Source organism: Arachis ipaensis, chromosome B2, assembly GCF_059453495.1.
Source record: "Arachis ipaensis isolate K30076 ecotype BB chromosome B2, ASM5945349v1, whole genome shotgun sequence".
Taxonomy (NCBI): Eukaryota; Viridiplantae; Streptophyta; class Magnoliopsida; order Fabales; family Fabaceae; genus Arachis; species Arachis ipaensis.
In genome coordinates this window covers 23,215,334-23,224,920 of record NC_142437.1, presented here as the reverse complement: position 1 = coordinate 23,224,920, position 9,587 = coordinate 23,215,334, and positions in this window count along the sequence as shown.

Genomic DNA, 9,587 nt, shown 5'->3' with positions numbered 1-9,587 from the left:
CTCCAAATAGCAAACAATTCTCCTTGAAGAATACTATTACTCTCAATCATTCCCAAACACCCCCTTTGCCAGCTCCCATTACAATCTCTAATAACACAAGTAAAACCAACACTATCACCCGAACCAAAATAACTAGCATCACAATTAATCTTAAAAGTACCAATGGATGGGGGATTCCAAAAACCATTTAGAGTAGAGGGAAGGGACATACGTTGTAATTCAAAAATATTTCTAAGCTCCTTTTCTGAAGTTAATGCCAGACAAATGACTTTTTCCGGAGGCCAAGTTTCATGGGGATTAAAGATGTCGTTATTCCTTGCTCGCCATATCCACCAAAGTCCCGAAAAGAACTTGAACGGGTGCTCTCTGCTATGATACAAGAACCAGTTCTTCAAATCCAAAGGATGACAAGGAATATCCAACCTTTGCCAGACAAGCTGAGCTTTTGGACAATCCCGAATACAATGTATAACCGATTCCTGGCTAGAAAGACATCTTGGACACCTATCCGATGACGACATCCCTCTTCTAAAGCGAAAACTTGCAGTAGGAAGAGCCTCCTTAAGACACAACCAAGCCAAAAACTTATGCTTTTCCGGAACAAGCTGACGCCAAAGCCAAAGCCAATTCTCCCTCTCCTCCCAACCAAACAGCTGCTTACACAACCACAAGTAACCATTGCGTGAGTCATAGACTTTGGCAGCAGACCCACTCCAATACCAACCCACTTCCGGACCTGCTTGTTCATCTGGATTGTAAGAGAGAATATTATCTTTCAGATTTTGAGATAAAGGAGAATAAAGAGTATCCAAATGCCACCTACCAACCGACCAAATATCCTGTATCCGGAGATTCGAATCAGAAATGTGGACATAATCCATCTCATTAGATAACCGTCCTTCTCTCCTCCAGCTAGAAAACCAAAAATTCTGGTTCAAATCTCCAATACACCAAGCAAACCCATCCTTCAACACTTTCCAAGCCTTGCAAAGACACCTCCAAATGGGAGAGTCCTTATTCTTAGGATAACTAAAACAGTCATATAGAGATGATCGGTATTTGGCATCCAATAATTGGACCCATAGCTTGTTTGGCTGCTGGAAAAAAGTCCAAACTAGCTTCCCAAGAAGAGCAATATTTACACAATAAGGATCTCTAATCCCCAAACCTCCATATTTTTTTGGAGTAACCAGTACCTTCCAACTAACAAGATTCAATCCTCTTCCATCAACTTGTCCTTTCCAAAGAAAATTCCTCATCATAGACTCCAATTTACTAATGATTCCTTTGGGAAAAATAGAGACCTGCATCTGGTACGTGGGAATAGCAGCGGCAACAGAATTAACCAAGCAGAGTCTACCAGCCCGATTGAGTAAACTCCCTTTCCAGCTTGCTAGCCTACTCCGAATCTTATCCAGGACACCATTGAAAGCTGAACGAGTCACTCTAGAATGGCTAAGGGTAACTCCAAGATACTTGCCTAAATCCTGGACAAATCTGATAGAGGATACCCCAGTGAAAACCTCTTTCCTTGTTGCAGAGACATTCTTGGAGCAAAGCGCTTTAGACTTCGTAGTGGAGCTTAGTTGAGACAAGGGGTATAAACTTTTGCTAAAAAAATTAGTAGTTCAATCAATAAATAAAAAATAAAAAATAGTTCAATTGGCTTAAATACGACTTAAAATACAAAAGTTTAATCTTCATCTCTTGTTTTTATTGCACAATAGTTTTTAGTTTTAAACATTTAAAATATGTTGAATTTGGACTGAATCGAGTATATTTGTATTTCACAACTCTCTATTCAATAAATAACACTCCCTCTACTTTCGAGTTCAAATATAAAAATTAGGTATTTTTTATTTATGTAATTTAATGTTATTTTATATTTTACTGTTTATTTAATTTATTTTTTATATGATAAAAAAATTAGAATATTCAATAAGTATTGATATTATTGTATTTGTATAAATTAATAAAAAAATCATATTATAAATTTTAATATTTGTGCTTCTAACTCTTTTCTACATATTTTATAGGATATATATTCAAATTTTTATATAAAATAATCGTGAAAAATCAAAGAATTGATGTATTTTTTAAGAGGAAGGCTAATATTCAAGAAGGAGAACATATAACTTTTACAATATCAACACCTGTAGATAGTTCTTCTACTTTAATGAATTACGAAAAAAAGCGAGATATAACCTTCAAAAGTTTAAAGAGTTGCATCTGATGAGTTTGACCTTAATTCTTTAGAACGAGACCCTAAAAAATGACTTCAAATTTGGTAATATCACCCAAATCAGAAAGATGAGGTTAAACAAATTTATTTCTAATGGGGTCCATATCAAAAGCATCTTGACAATTATTTTCTATTTGGCCCCCAAAATTTTGTTTCAAGCTCCACCACTTGGAGGGAGAGCCTACGAACGATGCTGGGAGATAGATTGGACGGCAATGGCGACGGCTCGGCTGGACGGTCACTGCAAAGGCTGAGACCAGTGAAGAGTAGAGTAGGTGGTAGTGAGTTAACAGGGAAAGGAACTAGGGTGACTTTGTCATTTGTTTGTTTACCGTGTGGTGTTTGGGGTCGGGCCGAGAGGGTTTTATAAGTTGAATTTAAAAAAGATTGATGGTAAACATAAAAAAATAATTATTATTATTAAACTCCATGTAAAGTATATTTATAATTTATATTTTGTATTTATTAGAAAAATTCAAAAGATTTGATCTTACTAAAGACACACCCAGATTTTTGTAATTATTTCTACAATTAATAAGATGGTTCATGCTACTAAAATTTTTCTTAGCATTGTTAAATATTTTTTAATTATTTAACTCATATTTTATAATGATTCTCATAATAATTAACAAGGTGACCCTTATAACTAAAATCTCCGTTTAATAATGTTAATTGTCTTCTTAATTATTCAATTCATATTTTGAAACATATAATTTATATGCACATAAATTAGAGGCAATATTTGGAGTTATGATGATGATAAATGTTAAAGAATATTACAGTCTCTCAAGAGAATGGTGATAAAGAAAATGAGATATAAAATCAATAATGTAAAGTAGCATGCTATACAATTAAACAAAAAAGAAGTACAAAAAAAAAGTATGCAGTTCTAATATAGATAATAATTGTGTTTAACTATTATTTTATATTCAATTGAGTAATGATATGTATTAAATTTAATTAATTAAAAATTTTAAAATTTTATTTAGTGGCATATCAAAATTGATTTAAATTTTGTAATGATTAACGAAAAATAACAATTTAAAATAAAAAATTAATGTATGAATATTATTCATATTTTTTATCATTAAAAATAATATTTAATTTTTTTATTTTATTGAAAGAAAAAAATGTGATATATAAGTGACAAAGATACTATACAACTAATGAATATAATTACACAAGAAAAATTAATGGATACAATTACATAATTATCTAGTACATATATTTAGCAAATTAAAAGATAAAAAAAATAAAAACTATGGTCATAAGTTAAATTCTAGTTGTGCAAAATTAGTAAGAGTGAAGAGTGGAGAGGGAGAAAGAGAAAGAGAAAGAGAAAGAGGTACGAGATTATGTGAGAAGAAATAAAAAAATTGTTTAAAGTTTTAATTGAATTTATACTTATTAAAAAGAATTAACATTGACACTAAAAGTAATAGTGTAACCAACATAAAATTAAAAAGTAGGAGAATATGAAAAGTTAAGGTTAAATATCAATTTTATAGTGAAAATTAATGAAGGATGAAAAGCACTAGATTTAATATGAGGGAATGAAGCAAATTTTATAACCAATTATAACAATTAAAAAAATTATATTAAAAAAGAAAAAGAATTATATGATATTATACAAGAATAACTTATTACAGTGGTAGCTAGAGGTTGAAGTAAATTTTTGGAGGGGCCAATATGTAATTTTAAAAAAATATAGTTCAAATGATAAATATTAAAAATTACAATATATACTTGTCAAATATTTGAATGTCTTTTTCAGTAAAAGAAATTAAGTAAAGAACTAACAAAATATAAAATAATATTAAATTAAATAAATAAAAAATTATCTAATGTTTTAAAAATAATACAAAAAGTTATAATTGCTTAAAACTTGAAAGATTGACACTTTGGATATAATAACACCAATATTTATTGAATATCTTAATTTTTTGTCTAAAAAAATTATTTAAAAAAATAAAATATAAAATAATATTAAATTAAATTGATAAAAAAGGTAGACAATTAAAAAAATCTATTAGTCAAACACATGCTAAATTTAAATAAAAAAAACTATTAAGTAAATGACTAATGTTGTAACACCCTACTACACAGAGTTTTACGCTTAAGTCGTAGAACAAAGGTAATGTGGTGTTACGGACCTCTAATCATAAAATATTTACATATAATAGTGGAAAGATATAATATACTAGGAGCCTTGAAAAATGGTAAAACAAAATCGCAAAATAAAAAGCGCAACGCTCAGGAAACAGAATTACTTGCGTGCCAAGAAACCTAAAGGTTATAGATATGAATAAGCGAAAGAGTGAATAGAGAGCCAAGAATACAGCATAACAAGCTCCTGACTCAACCTGCGAAGCTAAGGCTGGCCGGAGAATATATACATACATATACAGGTATCCCAAAATACTCAAAATACAGAAATAAGACCCTAACCCTCCATCAACCTCTATGAGGAACAAAATAATCAAGTTTCTTGGAGAGCAAGCTAAGTACATATGTACATATATATACAAACTGAAAACCCAAAATAACCCAGGGACTAATCCGCTTCAAGAATCCATACGCCTAGCGAGGAGCCTCTCGATCTGCATCTGAAAACAACGACACAGTATGGGGTGAGAACCGGAGGTTCTCAGCATGGTAAAGGTGCCACACATATAATATATAAGGTCCTGGTAATGCCAGAGGTAATTCTAGAACTCCAACATATAGTTATAAAACTTAAACTCTAAGCAGAAGCCATAAAAGGGGTAGGTGAACTAAGTATCCTAAACTTCCTTACTTTAAACCTAACATTAACACCTAACCAATCCACCCTTCCTCCGCTCCTCCATCACCCATGATTCAGCAGAGACAAGTAACCAAACAATTTCACGCACAAGTAGGAAATAGATAGTGCAAGTATCAAATATAACAGGTAACATGATATATATTCAGTTAGGCAATCCCAGGTAATGCATAGCAGACAAAACAAACAAATGCACATTATGTATGTCTGTCCTATGGCTGATGAGGCTCATCTGTCGGTTATCTAGCCAACCCAACAAGTCTGAAAACCTTAGACGGTCCCTCGTCGCGCATCCCCATGAGTCGATGCATAAATTCCTCATTCATACAATCATTCATTCATATATCACTCAATGGGGGATATCCATTCCCGGGAATTTATACGTGCCCGGTCACCCTTACGATGTAGGGTCAACAGAGTATTGAGTTTCAACCTGGAATATGTGATGGGAACCCACGGTTCTGTTACCCAGGAAAACTCGTATCTCAGATATCATTAATTCATAAGCCGTTTAACATTCATAATCATTATATAATCATTCATCTTAGCCATGGCATCATAACTTCTTTTAATATCTACCTCTTTTTCTTATAACTCCTCATGCTTTCCCTTTTCTTCATTCCTAAGTTACCTTATTTTCCTAACTTCAACTAGCTACTGGACTTAGTACTATACCTTATGTCTAAAAGTATGAAAATGGAGATTTAGAAGTCAAAAATATGGTTTAAAACACAAAAATCCAGTTTTGCAAGAAGCAGGGGCCACGCGTGCACGTGGGTCACGCGTACGCGTAGGTGAGAACATCATGTCACGCGTACGCGTGGGTCATGCGTACGCGTGTTCATGCATGTTGGCTCATCACGCGCACGCATTGGCTACTCGCGCATGCGCAGTTTAAAATACCATGCTACGCATACGCGTGGGCCACGCGTACGCATGGGTGTACGTTGTTCAAAAAAAGCACAGTTCACCTAGAAAGCTACATAATGCCCAGAAAATTGTTATATCCACCTGCATAACACAAAATTCACACCTAAACTTCCGACGTTCATAACTTTTACTACAAAATTCTGTTTTTCACAAAATTTATACCGTTCAAAGGCTTGCAAAACCATCTTTGAGTTGAAACAAATTCCACCTCCGACCGAAATCTGAGGCTCCAGTTATGAACCGCCAAAGTTCGGCGGAAAAGCAAGTTTTTCAAAAAAAAAACTTCAAACCTCATTTTCTTTTCAAAATTCATTCCCACTCAATTCAACACATTCATATCCATCAATATATTTACCCTCAACAATAGCACACCGATTCTTAGCTCATTAACATCTCATTTCAATCCAACTTTACAAGTTTTAATCACAAACTAACATATTATTCTATATATACATATTGTCATCATCATGAAATTCTCCAACCATCATCACATCATTATTCATTATATCAGTACCAACAAATTCAAATAAACATCACTCAATCTCAACCATATCATTATATTGCCATGATCATAAATCCTCCATCCATCATCATTAACCAACCAACAAGCAACAAACCACAAAATTACATCATCATACATTAACAACATCATCACTCATCATCATTAACTCCAATAAAATCATATTCATTAATTCCAACACCAACATCTACAACAAAACCAAAACCTAACCTTGTTTAAGGTGTATTAACAAAACACTAAGCCATTTACATATTCAAACATTCATTCCTATCCTACGGTGATCTAGCCTAAGTTTTCACAGAGCATTACATATTAAATGCGCGAAACTTAAACCGTACCTTGGCCGATCACCACGTTTGGTCCAAGGCAGCCACACTAGTCACACACACAGCCCCACAAGCTTGAGAAATCAATCAAAACCTTAGCACCAATCTTCCACCAAGCCTCCAAATGTCCACAATTCAATTCCAATGCATATATATATATATATATATATATATATATATATATATATATATATATATATATATATATATATATATATATATACTTAATTCACACCTATTACACATGTATACTTCAAATTCAGAATTCACATAATAAGGTCAAGAATTGGCTTAGGTTTAGGTGATCCTTACCGCACCCACACACATAGCAACTCAAACCCGATAAGCTCCGCAAGCTAAATCGAAGCTAGAACACCGAATTTGGCAAAATCTCATTACAAGGGCTCAATTTCACAAATCAAAAAGGGGGAAGAGAATCTGAGATGTGATTCTGGCTTACCCGTAAAATTAATCCAATAAAAATGTAGAGCTCGACGCGCTAGACGCGTGGCCACAAACGGTGCGGCGATCGGAGCTCGAACGGAGAAGTTACGGTGGATTGAAGGGATTATGAGGGTTTGGGAGCTATCCTCTCCCCCTTGCTGTATTCAGCGTATTTTGTTGCTAAATGGGGAAGAAGATGGCTCTGCCCATTTTAAGTTATGGGTCCGGTTGGACCCACGGGCCTGGTTTGGGTCCGGTTCAACCGGTTCGGCCCATCCGGTCCAATTTTGGGCCAAATATTTCGAAATTAGTGTCAAAATTCTCGTTTTGAAGAGTTCTATCCTATTTTGATATTAGATTTACATTTTTAATTTTCCTAATTAAAATTCAATTTATTAACTAATTATTTGCTAATTTTAGCGGGGTTTACATCCTACACACCTAATTAAGAATTTTGTCCTCAAAATTCAGAGTTAGTTATCTGAAAAGAGGTGCGGGTAGTCTTTCTGCATCTCTGACTCAAGCTCCCAGGTATGCTCTTCAATACCAGCCCGACTCCAAGCTACTTTTAGTCTTTTACCAAAGAAACCTCTTTTCCGCGTAAACGCTTGATGCTGGTGTCATCAATCCTGACTGGAGTTACCGGAAGCGTCAGATCTTCTCTTACTTGAACCAATTCTAGTTCTTGGACATGACTTGGATCAAAAGTGTATTTACGAAGCTGTGACACGTGAAACACGTCATGCAGGTTCGAAAGATGTGGTGGTAAAGCGATCCTATACGCCACTGGCCCAATTTTCTTCAGGATCTCAAACGGTCCAAAGTAACGGAGATTTAACTTTTTAGTCTTGATGGATCTCCTTATTCCGGTGGTTGGAGTATCCTTCAGGAAGATGTGTTCAACTTCCTCAAATTCCAAAGACTTCTGCCTTTGGTCAGCATAGCTCTTCTGACGGCTTTGAACTATAAGCATTCGGCTACGGATTTTCTTTATTTGCTTAGTGGTTTCACTTATCATTTCAGGTCCTAACAAGCTCCTTTCTCCGGCTTCATACCAACATAGGGGAGATTGACATTTTCTTCCATACAAAACTTTATACGGAGCCATTCCAATACTCGGATGGTAGCTGTTGTTATAAGCAAACTCCACTAGGGGCATATATCGGTCCCAGCTCGCCGGCTGGTCCAAAACACAAGCTCTTAGCATATCCTCCAAGGTTTGGGTCGTTCTTTCTAATTGACCATCCGTCTGAGGATGATAGGCAGTGCTTAGGCTCAATTGAGTGCCAAATGCTCACTGAAAAGCTCCCCATAACCGTGAGGTGAAGCGAGGATCTCTGTCGAATACAATGATGGAAGGTACGCCATACAACCTTACAATTTCCTTAATGTATAGCCGCGCTAACTCCTCTATTGTGCAACTTATCCGAATGGGAAGAAAGTGAACCGACTTGGTTAGTCAATCCACAACTACCCAAATGGCATCACAACCCATCCGAGTTCTCGGTAAACCCAACACAAAATCCATAGCAATGCTCTCCCATTTCCACCGTGGAATTTCCAATGGTTGAAGGGTTCCTAATGGTCTCTGGTGTTCAATTTTAACTTTCTGGCAAGTTAGGCACTTGGAAACGTGCAACACCACATCATTTTTCATCCCTGGCCACCAGAACATTGTCTTTAGATCTTGATACATCTTGGTGCTTCCCAGATGGATTGAGAACCCGCTCTTATGAGCTTCCTCCAATATGCTCTGTCGCAAACCTCCGACATCTGGCACAATGATCCGATCCTTGAACCTCCATAACCCATCCTTATCTTCTGACACTCTCCACCGTTTGCCCTTTTCAATCGCCGGTAAAACCTTATACAATTCCTTGTCATTCTGATGAGCCTTTAGAAGCTCAGCCTTGAAATCGGTTAAAATTTGTAACTGACTTAAGCATAGAGTCCCAAACTCTTCTCTGATTTCCCAGTTTCAACCCTTGAAATGCTTTCAATAATTCTTCCTCTCGTAGCATCATCCAAGCAGCGCATAGAGATTTCCTACTCAAGGCATCTGCCACCACATTCACCTTTCCAAGATGGTAGTTTAACTCAAAGTCATAATCCTTCAGAAGTTCCATCCACCTCCTCTAATGCATATTCAACTCTTTCTGCTCAAAGAGGTACTTCAAACTCTTATGGTCTGAGAAAACTTGAAACCTGACACCATAGAGATAATGCCTCCAGATCTTCAAAGCAAAAACAATGGCAGCAAGCTCCAAATTGTGAGTTGGATAGTTTCTCTCATGCAGCCTTAACTGACGTGAGGCATAAGCT